Here is a 13,040-nt window from a genome sequence, read left to right on the forward strand (position 1 = left end):
TTTCCTCCATCAGATTGGCAGTGATGAATGTACAATGTCAGGGTTTCTGCAGGGAAACAAGGGAGGAAACTGCACATATTTTTTGTTCTTTTGATAGGGCCTCACTCTGGAGTTCAGACTGGCCTTGAACTCACTATGGTGCCCAGGTTGGTCTTGAACTCTTGGTGATCCTCCTGCCTCGGCCTCCTGAGTGCTGGGATGACAGGTGTTGTGTTGGCCATCACACCTGGTTATTGCACCTACTGTTTCAGGATGACAACCTGACAATCTATCAAAAGCTACAAATGTGCACACCCTACTAGGAATTTATGCTGCAAGACCTACGGATGAGGCTAGTCTCTGGAAGCATTAATGGTGGGAAAAAAACCCAAAACAAAAACCCAGACATGTCAGAAAAGTCCAAGAACAGAGCATTGGTTAAGCTACTTTGGTCCAGCCATACTGACTAAATGCTACACAGCTATAGAAAAGCACCCTAATGATAAAATGCACTGGTTTTGAGACGTTCCTCAGTCCCAGACAAAACATGACAGCTGGTCACCCAACTGCAGGAGACAAAAAAGCAAATTACAGTGACTTTGTAGAAATGAAACATACACACACACACACACACATACACACACACACACATCTATATAGCATAGAAACAAAAAACTACTAAAAAGCTTTACCAGTTTTCTTAGAGTGGCTTTCAAAAATTTTCCCATTGTGAAGGTCTGTTACCATTTATCTTCTAAGTTTTCTGCTAGGAACAAGCGCCATGTCTTCATAAGACAATGCAAGAGGCTGTCACCAATAGGGCTATTAGGGTATTACTGTTGCAAGTAGCGGGGAAAGGTGATTAAAAAGAAATAAATTCACCCAAATTGGGTCTTTTAGATTTTTCTCATAAGCCCAGGGGTGGCTGGCATCTCAACTCCAAGCCCCCAGGGGACGCGGAGAGAAGCAGCCGAGAAATTTCATTTGCATGAACCTGCTCCAGCAGGGGAAGATGGGCGTGCCCCGTACAGGCAGACAGATAATTACCCAAGCGACACCAGGATGGGGAATAATGCCGCTAACCAGCTCACTTCCTAATAGCCCTATCGGTGACAATCTATTGCATTGTCTTATGAAAACCTGCTGCCGGTTCCTAGGCAACATGATCAACGAAAATTTCAGGTTTATACAATTTTCATTTAGGGAACATAAAGGTTAACTGACTGTAATGGGAGTATTTTAAACAAACCCACCTACCTTCCTCTCATGGAACAAGGCTGGCAGCTCGGTTTAATTCTGCTCTGTCTCTGGTGGCGGCGTTCTGGGCAGCACCAACCACACAAGTTCTGTCCACTGCCCACCGTGTTGAACGGTGTGTGCTCCCCAAGGCCAGGAGCCATGGCACACGCGTTCTGTGGGGGACCCCGGCCTGTTCTGGGCATTTGAGCGACAGGGAGAGGCAGTGGCACAGGGCGAGCCTATCCTGGCCTGGCCTGTGCTGAAGGCCTCTTGAAAGATTTCTCAGACCAGAAGGCCACCCAGGCAGCCCCGCTGCTCCTGGAGACTCAGGCAACTTAATTCAATCATGCGGAGGAACTCGATGTGCCTGGCAAGCACTAAGCTTTGGGGGACACTATGATAAACAGGGTGCATCTCTACCTCTGAGAGCGCTCATTCCTAGAGAAAGAACCAGCTCCTTCTGTCTTGTTCTCCAAAGATTAACACAAATAGTCACATAACAAATCACCGCTTGCCATTTCTGTAGTCCCTGGGCTTAGACCACATTTGGGTCATCCTCCCTGGGGCCCTGTGCAAGCTAGAAAGCTTGGCATGGTAGAAAGGGAGCCCAAATGGGAAAAAGCAGTCCACCTCATGGTCCTAGTCATGGATGTAGTCATTGGGCCACAGACCATATTCCAAACACCAACTGCTGTGCAGCAAGCCACTCTTAAACTTGGTGGCTTCAGGCAATCATTGATCATTCTTGCTCATGGTGCAGGAGCTGACTGGACTCAGGGGGCTCCTGCCTGTGGTCAGACGGTGGCTGTGGCTGGAGCCAGAGAAAGCCCCGACTGGGCTGGAGGCCCAGGAATGCTGTTAGGGGTGCACCCATGGCTTCTCCAGGGCATCTGTTCTCACAGCATGGTGGCCGAGTTCCAAGAGGGCTGTCATTCCAAGTGACTCAGAGAGAAGCTGTAAGGCTTCTCCTGATGTCGCCTGGGGACTCCCACAGGCTACCTCCGCCACATTCTACAGTCCCACAGAGCCAGCCTAGATCTGGCGTCAGAAGACAGCACACAAGGGCGCAAACCCCAGGAGGCTGAGATCTATGGGCCAGGTCTGGAGCTGGCTACCACACGGCATCAGTGAAGGTGAGCAGATAGGGCAGGGAGGCACTCCTTGGACCTGGCGTCTGGCTGGCCGGGTTCTTGGGTCAGTGGGCACAGAGGGCTTCTCTCTCTGTGGAGCAGAGGGCAGGGCATGGGAACGCCTATCCCTATCCTGCTGCAGCCCCTCCCCACAGCCATTAGAAACAGAGCTTGAGGTAGTTATTATGGCGACCACCCTCCTCCTTTAGCTGCTTCTGGGCTACTCCTTAAGACCCCTGTATATGCTGTGTTCTCCCACCACACACACAAAAAAGTGGCTCCCAAGGTACTTCTCACAGGGCCATCACAGGGACAGGAACACCTCCAGGTCTAGCTCCAAGTCTCCACCATCGACTGCTTCTCACAACGCCTGCCACTGCTACTGCTTTCGATGGTAACTAAAGACAGCAGGCTGATGAGAGGGCAAGGGGTGAGCAGGACATTCCATGTGCACTGGTGCCGGTGAGAGACTCAGAGGTCACACCGGAAACGTATGGCTTCCATCTCCAAACACCACAGCTGGCAAAGCCACAAAACCACCTCACGCCAGGGGCCGGATGCCAGGGATGTGTCAACTGCTTCACTGTAGCTGGGATGTTTAAAAATTGCATTCTCTAAATATCCTGCTCTCCTTGACACTGGCCTGGAAGGAAAGGGTGGGTTTTCCTGTATTCCTCACGGCAACAGCTTCAGAATAAGGATGGAATGGAAGCCTCTACCCCAGGACAACCAGGGCAGCAGTCTGCTCCTGGAGGACACGCCCGAGGCCTGAGGGGACCTGAACTTGGGGTCACTATGCTCTTGTGTATGCTGCTGTCCGGGTGGGGGTGGACTCTTCCAATCAGCACACAAAACGACTCAGCACAGAGGTCTGTTACTTCTAATTCTTTGTGAAATAATCTCAAACATACGGAAGATCTGCAGACAACCTACTTGTGCACTATTCTATCGGATTCACCCACTGCTACTATTGCACCCCTTTTGCCTTCGTTCTCCTTTGCACATCTGTCTGTATCTGTAGATGTCTGTATTTCCCCACTTGAGAGTCAGCTGTTGGGTTTGCATTTCCTAAACCCGAGGGCACTTTCTGATGTAACCACAGCATTTATCAGTCTCAGGGCACTTAATGTTGATATGATTCTCTATTAACCTTCCACATTTCTGCCGTGGCAGTGGACCAGTCCTGTCCTTTAAAGCTATATACACACATCTTTTAGAACAGGAAACTGAGGCCCAGACTTCGGAGACCAAAGATGTAGTGCAGACCTAATCCATGGGCAGTGGGGCTGGGATGTGAACCCTGGTCTGCTTAAGAGTTAAGGCCCACGTCAGGGGAGCATGCCCTGCACTACGGCCTGACCCTGGCACCTGGCTTCGACTTTTGGCACGGGTGCCGGAGCTCTGAGGGGGATGGCTTCCTGGCAGCCACTCTAAGCGTCCCCTCTTGCCCAAGCAACCCGAAGTCCTAAGAGAGGGCAAGCTCTCCGCTAGCGTCTTTGGGGACAGGTGAACGTGAGGAGGGGCCACACACTGGGAAATGAAAAGGCTTTTCTTTCCTGTGGTCTCTACAAAGCCCCAGTCAGCACGCAGCCCTGGGGGCCAGAGGGAACCCAAGCTGCCCCTGCAGCCTTGATGGACCCCCAGAACAAGGAGGCTCTGTCCGGCCCTTTGGGCCAGTGTGTGTGGCTTCATTCCTCACGGCTGACAGGTCGTGTTAGAAGCGATTCCAGGGAGACAGGATCAAATTCCCCAGTGTACAGACATTGGCCTTGACTGTCTGGGTGGCTTGTAGGAAGGGGAGGCAGCAGAGGACTGGGGCTGGGGGCCGTCCTGTCCTTTCAGGGAACTTCCCAACAGGCCCAAGAGGCCTGACCCAGACTCGCCTGTGGCTTCCTCCCCAGTCCAGCTGCAGCTCCTGCCCAGCCAGCTCTGGTGAATTCCAGGCAAACACCGCTTCTCTGAAGGTCCAAGCCAACTATCTCCTCTGGCCATGAGCCCCTGAGCACTGCCCAGGGAGCCAACAAAGCAAAAGGGAGATGCATGAAAGAGAGAAGACTCAGGGTCCTACCCAGAACCAAGCCAGAACTCTCCAGGTATGTGGTCTCCACTATCTGAGACCACATAACACACACCTCCCCCTGGCCTGCCTGCCTCCTGAGCAAGGACCTATGCCCTGTCCCTGCAGATTCTGGTTCTTTCTTGGACCCCACGGACTGCAAGACCCTCTGCAGGGCTCTTTGGGTTTGTCACCAGGACTTGGAGGAGACCTGCTCCAAGGAGCTGACAAAACAGGGAAGACCAGGCAGGTTTGGCTCCACCTGGCCCAGACTCCACCCCACACAGGAAGACAGATGAAGGACCCTCCTTCGACGATGCTGTAGAGTTCCAAGATGGCAAGAGCAGGGTGTTAACCAGCACCGGCCCTTCTGAGCACAGATAGAGGTATATAGAGTGACCAGGTGAGGGGCAGAATGTACAGGTCTCTGAGACGCAGGGAGGCCCCGCAGACGTCCCTCTGCTCTGTGCATGCAGATTTCCCAATTGAGATGGCCCTAGGACCACCACTCCCTGTGTGGCCTTCAGAGTCAGGCCACCTCTTCTCGGTCCTAGGGTCTGTTCCAGGGTTCGGATTACATGGAGTTGCTCTTCTCACCCAGGACCAGAGGCAGGATGGAATCACAACCAGGTGAGGACAGGCCTGGGAAGGGGAAAGTCTGGAAACATGTCATTGGCTGGGGGTGGAGGACAGCAATCAGGGCCCAGGAAACCTTGGCAGCGGCACTTTGTGGTACCTTTCCCTCATGTGCAGACCCTTCTGCCCTCTACAAACCCAGCTGGGCTTTCCAGGTGGTTGCTGCTACCACTGGAGGCAAGCAGAAGAAAGATCGGCGCCTGTTCCTCTCAGGTGGCCAGGCACAGAGGACCTGCCTGATCTGACACCCTGCCTTGTTCTACTGCAAAGAGGTCTCCACGGAAAGGGGACCCACCAGGACCTATGGAGGAAGGGTGACCCTGCAGATCGCAATGGACCTGCCAGTGGAGGGGGTGGTGGCGGCCAGCAAGAACATCTGTCTTCAGGGGATATGGACCTGTCACACGCAGCTTGGACCCACTGGGGAGAAGCGCCGAGTCCTGTGGGAAATCTAGGATTTCTTGACTCAGGATTGCTCTGGGGAGGCAGGGGCCTGGTGTTTACTGAGCACCCTCCACATGCTGGGCAGTCACGAAGTCTCTGTGTGTGAGTGCGTGCATAACATGTCAGGTGCACGCGTGTGATTAGCAAGATACTGTCTGCTATGCATGCAACGGACATCAGACTCGATGCATGGCAGCCAGGAGTCCTCGAAGTGTCCGCTGTTCTCGATCGAGTCCCTCATGGAATGGAGGCCCCATGTCCTCTGTGAGGTTGCCTTATTAACCCCCGGCTGACAACTGAGGCTTTGAGGAATGGCCTGCCTGTGGTCAAAAGCACCACTGAGGTTCAACTGCATGCAGGTCCCCAACTTCAAAACCCCCCTCTCCCTCCCTTCCTCCCCATTCCTGACCCTTCAGGCCCAACTGGATGCTTATTTCTTCCCCAAAGTCATTCCTGACTCTTGCTTCCAAAATTAATTTCCTCACCACTCAGAGAATTAATTTCATCCACTGTTTCCTCTCCGCTCAGTGTTTTATTAAAATCAGTGATGGCAAAGTGAAGTAGGCCATAAACCAATAATATTAAGCACCTACTATTTACCAGGCAGGGCCGGGCATGGGCCTGGACGTTTTCCTCGGAGATGTGCAGAGTCTGGGCAGTGGGTGCAGAGGAGCTGCTCCCCAACACTGTCTGAGACACACACCCTAATAAGTGCAGCCCTTCCACCCCGATGGGAGGGCAGGTGGGGGCCTTGTCTGTCATTCAGCAGAGTCACCTAGTGGCTAAGTCTCCAGGCTTCCAATCCCTGCTCCCCTTGCCTGCTCTGAGCGCCAAGGGCAGCTGACTTCTCCCAGCACTTCCTCCCCTGTGAGATCCCTGCCCCACAAGCCGGCAGCTGTAGTGAGCTGATCCCACACAATGCTGCCCTGGAGAGTGGGTGCGTCACACCTTCCCCTGCTCCACACGGAGTCTGGATGAGTTGCAGCAAGGGTGACAAAGGCAGCTCACACTGGTGCTCTTGAACATTCCAAAGGCCAGGAGGGACAAGAAAGAGAGAAAAGAGCAGCCCCTCCCCGAGGGTTCAGCCCTTGTCCCTAACCTCCCTCCCCTGCCACCTGCCACCTGGGCGGTTCCCCATCTCCAGGCAGGCACAGCAAGGTGTGCAGAATAGAGACCCTATTCAGGGGTGGGGTGGGGGAGCTGATGGCAGCAACTGCAGCTGTTCCCTGTATTTCTGGGCACCTGCAAGGGCATTTCAAAGTAGGAAGCAATCTGAGCCTCCAGGAGGTGCCCAAATCCTGTCAGAAGGCAGTAGGTGCCTCCCCCAGCCCACCAGGGTCTTCGCCAGACACCCTGCAACTGGCCTCATTTATCATTTAAAAGACAGCACAGAAGAGTGTGGCTTGAGCATTAGCTTGAACCTCCCTGGATGCCTGGCAGAGCAGCTCCAAGAAGTCGTGGAAGGGCGGGCCTCGGACTTTTGTCCCTGAGAAAGAGGCAGAAGGGAAGGTGTGCCCCTCCCAGTGCTGCCCTCTTACAAACCCACACGTTATGGCGGGGCAAGCAGGAGGCTGCAGGCGCAGGACACTGCCCCGTCCCTCCCCGCATGGACCTGGCTGGAGGACGGGTGAAGGGCCAGCAGGCCAGAAACCACGCCGCTGGAGGCCCCTCCCTGCAGGCTAAATTGCTTCTGCCTAAAGAGCAACACACATTTACCAGGCATCCCACCCTCTGCCTCCCCAACACAGATCACTCTGCGCTCATTAACACAACCCGTACACAAACTGCACGCCCGTGCATGCGTGTGCGACGCGTGGGCACAGGATCCCTCCCTCTCCACGTAAACATGGGATTCATTTATTAAATGCCTCTCTGGCATTTCCTTTTTTTTTTTTTTTTTTGCCTTCATCCTGCTTGTTTAATATTGCATTTGACATTCTCATTTTATAAATGGCAACAGAAGCAGAATGGATGGCTAAAATTAGCTTACGAGTGAGAACAATGCTACAAATAGGAGGGCGAACACAGAGCCAGTTCACTCCACCCACACCACCCACCCGCTACCACTGCCACTTTTGGGCAGGCTCCCGGATGAGCATTCAGTCGAGGGGGCTGGGGGGAGCTGGGAAGGGAGGGGATGCCCAGTCTGCCAGGGGCAGAGCCCAGATGTCCACCCAGGCACAGGAAGACCCTGGGCTCGGCATGCACAGGAGCCTTCTCCGGGTCTCTTCTCCCTCCCCAGAGCCCTGTTTTCAGGATCAGTTTCCCAGATGTGCCCTGAGCCGAAGGAGGCCAGGCTGAGATGGCGCCAGGTCTTGCTCTTGGCAGTGGGTCCTCTGGAACCTCCCCCCGGATGATTCAGCCATGGGCTGACTCAGCTTCTCTGCTCCAGAGGATGTGCGCCCCCTCCTCTCCTAGGACCTCTTCTCACGCCTCCTCCTTGCAGAGTTGACTCAGGATGGATCTTGCCTGGCCTGCGCCCTGCATTTCACTCACTCTTACCACCTGTCGGGACCTCTTTCCTCCAGGAGTCCATACTTGCTCCATCAAGGCAATGTTAAGAATGCTGAAGCTGATATGCAAGGGACATAACACTTACCAAGCATGCTACGGCCTGGGTCTGTTCCCAGCCCTGCCCAAACCCAGAGTGGCAAGACTCTCTGAAGCACGCACCACCATGGCCGTCTGTACAGGAAGGGGAGCAGGGAGCCCAAGCACAGAAGCTAATTCCCTTCAGTTACAAAGTTGCTTAAATGGCAGTGAGGGTTTGTGGCGCGGCTGCCAGGAAGGCCTCTCAGGTCGATGGCACCTCCTCTGACCTTTGCTTCACTCTGCTCAGTACTTGGAGGCTCCCTCCCCTAAGAGCCAAGGATCTGACACTTTCTGCAGGCCGCTACCATACCCCACTTCTATCTGGGACACCCCACTCTTCTCTGCTTCTCATAAAGCATCCGACAGTGAACCTGGCTAATCACTTGCCTAGAAACCTTCCCTAAGGCCCCTGGAACAAGCAACACGGAACCACTATGCTCCATGCTGGGCTGGTTTAGGACCAGCACTTGCAAACTATGGCCAGCAGGCCAAATGCAGCAGGGCCTGTTTTTGTAAATAAGGTTTCTTTTGTGTAAGCCACGCCTGCTCATTTACATATTGTTTTCGGCTGTGTTTGCCTATAGTGACAGAGCTGAATAGCTGTGACAGAGACCATATGGCCCTCGAAGCTTCAAATATTTACTGTCTGGTCTTTTACAGAAACTTCGTTGGCCCCTGGCTTACGCCACAGGGAGGTCACTTGCTGTCACCACTGATCCCGCCAGCCTTCAGATTACCCAGTCTTCCAGATTACACACAGACAAGAGAGCCAGCCAGACCCCAAGCAGCAAAAGGCAGCTTTCTCATGCTTCTAGCTCGGCACACAGGTGGGGGGGGTCTTGCTGGGGGTCACAGGATAACCAGTGGGGGACCTGGGATTCAGACTCAGGTTCCAAAGCTCTCACTGCCTCTGCAAGACCCAGCAGGTCTCAAGGTGAGGATGAGGACATGGGCCCGTCACCCGGAGGATCAAGTCCTCTCTCCATACGTGGGGTCTTCTGCGACATTCAGAGGGAAGGATATGCTGGCACCAGCGGGATCCCAGGCACAGGGACCTTCCTCAGGGACAACCAGTTTCTCTCTGACCATAAAGGAAGGGAGGAACCACGCTGGCCCAAGCCAGCTCCACGCTCCCCTCCCTCCACGTGCCTTCCTCCTGACTCTGGGTGGACGATTTATGGCCCACAGCTCCCATGTTATCCATCATTAGCAGTGATCCTCGCCTGGTGCTTCTCCGACTTTAATGTGCACACAAATCATGAGGTTTGTCAGCTCACAGCTCCCAAAACGGGGGTCTGCGTGTGCCCTGAGACCGCATTCCTGACCAGCTCCCAGGGGCTGCCGCGCCGCTGGGGCAGCCACACACCAACAACCAGGGCCCAGGCCTCCTTTGGCTCCAAGACAACAGGGGACAAAGTCGCTGTACCCATGAGTTGTTTAAAGGAACCCCATAGTAATCCTCATACAAAGCAAAAAAACAAAAAACTCTTCCTTATATTCATCAGCTACAGAAAGCTAGATTTTCCAAGCTCCGCCTCCCCAGGGAAGCCCCTCTGCTCTGAACTCTAGGGGTCCCTCTGAAATGAGAGCGGGCCCCTCCCCAGCGAAGCAAGCACCACTTCCTTTCTGCTGAATGAGGGTGGGAAATGCTCTGCCCTGAGCCCCTTCAAACTGTATCCTTCAAGAGTTCTTGCCCAAGGAGGGTGTCAGCGCCTCCCCAACATCATTTTGAGGTGGGCCCAAGCCAGGCCTTGAGGAAACCTGGAGCTGGTGCTTTGTGAAGTCCCACTTTCTTTCCTGCAGCTGCGTAGCTCATCAGGGGGCTGCTTGGAGGCTGGGCTCTGGCGACTAATCAAGCGAGTGTCCCTGCTGCTCGGGGGCTGCTTCAATCAGGGGGTTGCAGCAGGAGGCGTTATTAGCTGCACCCGTGCTGGGGCTCAGTGGCCAGGAGGAGCCCCTCTCTGGAGGGTCACGAGGCAGCTGCACGTGTGCATTTGTGTGTTTACTGATAAAGAGCCACATTTACATTTCTCTCTGGCTGGGGCCTAGCCTCAGTTCTTTCAGGCTGGTCCCTGAGCTCTGGGGGCAGCCAACACCCCAGCCATGCTCCTTGCTCATCTGCCTTTGGGACAGTGAAGGGAGAGACTTGGAGATTTGCGGTTGACTGGATTCTAAACCTGAACTTGGCCCTTCTCCCTGGCCAGACCAATGCGGGCTCCCGTGGGCCTTTGCTTCTACCTTCTCCTGCTAGGAGACCAAGGAACCACGGGGGCCACAATACAGCTGCGGAGGAAAGGACTCTCAGCAGCCTTGGGAGATCTGTAGTCCAGAGGTCTGGACTACAAAGTGCCTCTTGGCCCAGAGAGGAAGTACTGCCTTGTGGGTACTTGCCTATTAGTAATATGAGGATAATGATTAGCACCTATACCAGTGTGAACATGAGAATTAACTGAGATAAACCAAGTGTTTATCGGAGTACGTCATTTATACCTAAAAACATCAGCTTTCAGGGTGGGGTCTTTTTGGCCAACCCTCTGCCCTGCCTTGGCCATGACTTGTATAAGGCAGGGCCTTGTACAGCGAGTGAGAAATGGGGGTCTCTGTGATCCTGGCTTCCCCAAGATTGCTCTCCTGGCCCCGGCAGGCAGGAGCACTCAGGCCCACTCTGGCTGTCTGCACGGTGCATGGTGGGGAAGGGACCTCACTCTAAAAAGTGTACACGAGATTCAACACCAAATTAGGTGGGAAGCAGCTGCAGGGGCTGTTACGTGCCTTGTAATCACAGAGCTCCTCGCCAAATCCTTCACTCATTTTACAACTATTCATACTTAGTGCCAGGCATGTGCGATTGAATCAGAAGACCTGGATTCAAGTCCTATCTCATGACCCATGTGCAGTGAGACCTGCCTTACCTCTGAATAATGCGAAAACGGTATGTCAGCATGCTAAGGGGGTTCAGCTACTTGCCAGCCCCCCTCGAGGCCCAGGAGATGGAGAGGTTGGAGAACCATGGCACCCTACATGCACACACACTCCTTTGTATATTTCAGTGGCCACCAGGTTTCCTGCTTGGTGGATGCAGAATTCTCAGGTGCCTGGCTCTCTCGTTCCTGTAGCACGATTTAAACGCATTTCCTTTCTTTGAGTCTCAGAAGAGACTCTATAGTGATTCAGGATGTGGGTTCTTCTACCAACTCCCTTTAAATTCCACCCTTCCTCAGAGGAAGGGCAGCTGGCTGGAGAAAGATCTTCCAAGGACAGTGGCATGGATCATGGCAAGAGCTAGTGTTCTCCTGGGCCCCAGGACAGGCACCGTGTAAGCCCTCTGCTTATGGCAACTCATCCAACCTCCAATATCCCAGTGGTGTCCACCCCTACTGGCCCTGTTTTACTGGAGCCCAGTGACGTACAGTGGCCTAGGCCAGGTCCCCCTTTAGGATGTCTGGGGCCTTCCCACGGGGAGCTCACAGTTGGTGGGGCTGGGCTGGGAATCTGGACCAGTGTCTCCAAAGCTTGGCATCCTAACCACAGTGCCCCTCTCCTTTTTCTACTTCCGTTTTTGCTAATTTTCTTAAAGAATAAGTACTAGCCCCAGGTTCATAAGAAAACAGAAGCTCACCCTGGAGTCACCTGTTCCTGTACCTGACACAGGTAACCTCCACCTGGGGGAAGAGCTGGCAAAGACAAACACGCAACACTGGGAAAAGCAGCTGCAAACCTTTGTGGCTTTTAGCCAGCCCGTTCATTCCTCTTCTAGGGCTGAATCTCTCTTCGTCCTCATTGCCTCTGGGTCACGCGGGGATTTATTCTCCCACCCCCCAGCTAAGACACCAGTTTACCTAGCGGCCAGTAAGCTCAAGACCTATGCTCCTTCACTATCTGGGCAGCTCTGGGTCAGATTTCGGGCCTCAGTTTCCCCCATGCATCAGCGAGGAGGATAAAGTCTTCCCCACCACTGATGTCTTAGGCTCGTTTCTAAGCCCGCTGGTAGTGAGAGACTGCACATTTGCATTCAAGGTGGCACACGAAGCTGTCTCTTGCTCGTGCTGGGCCTTTCCTGATGAACCATTAAGTCCTGACAGGACAGAAGGGCATCCGCCTGTGGTCTCTGCTGCCTCTTCTATTCCCCGCTGCCCAGCAGCCTTCAGCAGAACCTGTCAGTAGCACACACCGGCTAGGATAAACAGGGCATCCAGACACTGCGCTCAGGCTTAAGTACTCTGTGTCTCTAGTTTTAAAAATAGCAAGTAGTGACCCACCCACCATGATGAAGTACCAACTAGAAGGCAATGGCATTTGGAGGACAGACAGAGCCTACGACAGAAACTGCATTAGTCTTACACACTTTCTTCCCCTGAACCACTTTAACCTGTGCTGATGCTTCCAACATCCAGTAGGCAAAGAAAGAGTATTTTCATTTCAGATGCATATGATGGCTAGGAACAATATGAACAATATGATTTTAGTGCCCTGGGAAAAAATTAGCAAGTCAAATATTGAATCAGACCTGTAGCACCACATGCTGAGCAGATTGCTTTGATCTTATCCACACTAAAAGCTCTATTAATGAATTTAAAGTTGGTGAACACATATCAGACCAATATACAACGCATATCTGAAAGCATGTTTCAGAAGCAAGGAATGTTTTGACAAAAGAGAGGAGCTAGCGAAGTTACAGCTGCAGCCGACACAGGTCTGCCCTCTCTTGGGGCTGGTGACTTTGGAGGCCGACCGAAATGTTTGTGCTGCGAAGAACTTGTTGATGGCTCCAGAAACACCTGCCGAGCGCCCATTTCTCTGAAACCAACAAAGAAGGGACTTCTCACCCAATACTCAACTTTGAGAGGGGAGCATCAGAAATCTGGCAAGCAGATGCACGCTGCACATAACATGGCGCCCTCTGGTGGCCACTTCTCTGGGTCGCCTATCTGGCGCCCCAGAATTCCAGTTATCCAACTTCCTTT

General features: G+C 53.3%; 1 protein-coding gene across 8 annotated transcripts in view; it reads right to left on the bottom strand.

The window, feature by feature from the left end:
* Positions 1 to 13,040, bottom strand: part of Msi2 (musashi RNA binding protein 2) — a 363,233-nt gene that overhangs the window by 61,348 nt on the left and 288,845 nt on the right. The gene's annotated exons all lie outside the window — the stretch shown is intronic.

This window comes from Fukomys damarensis, unplaced genomic scaffold (genome assembly GCF_012274545.1).
Source record: "Fukomys damarensis isolate Sample0158 unplaced genomic scaffold, DMR_v1.0_HiC HiC_scaffold_13, whole genome shotgun sequence".
Taxonomy (NCBI): domain Eukaryota; kingdom Metazoa; phylum Chordata; class Mammalia; order Rodentia; family Bathyergidae; genus Fukomys; species Fukomys damarensis.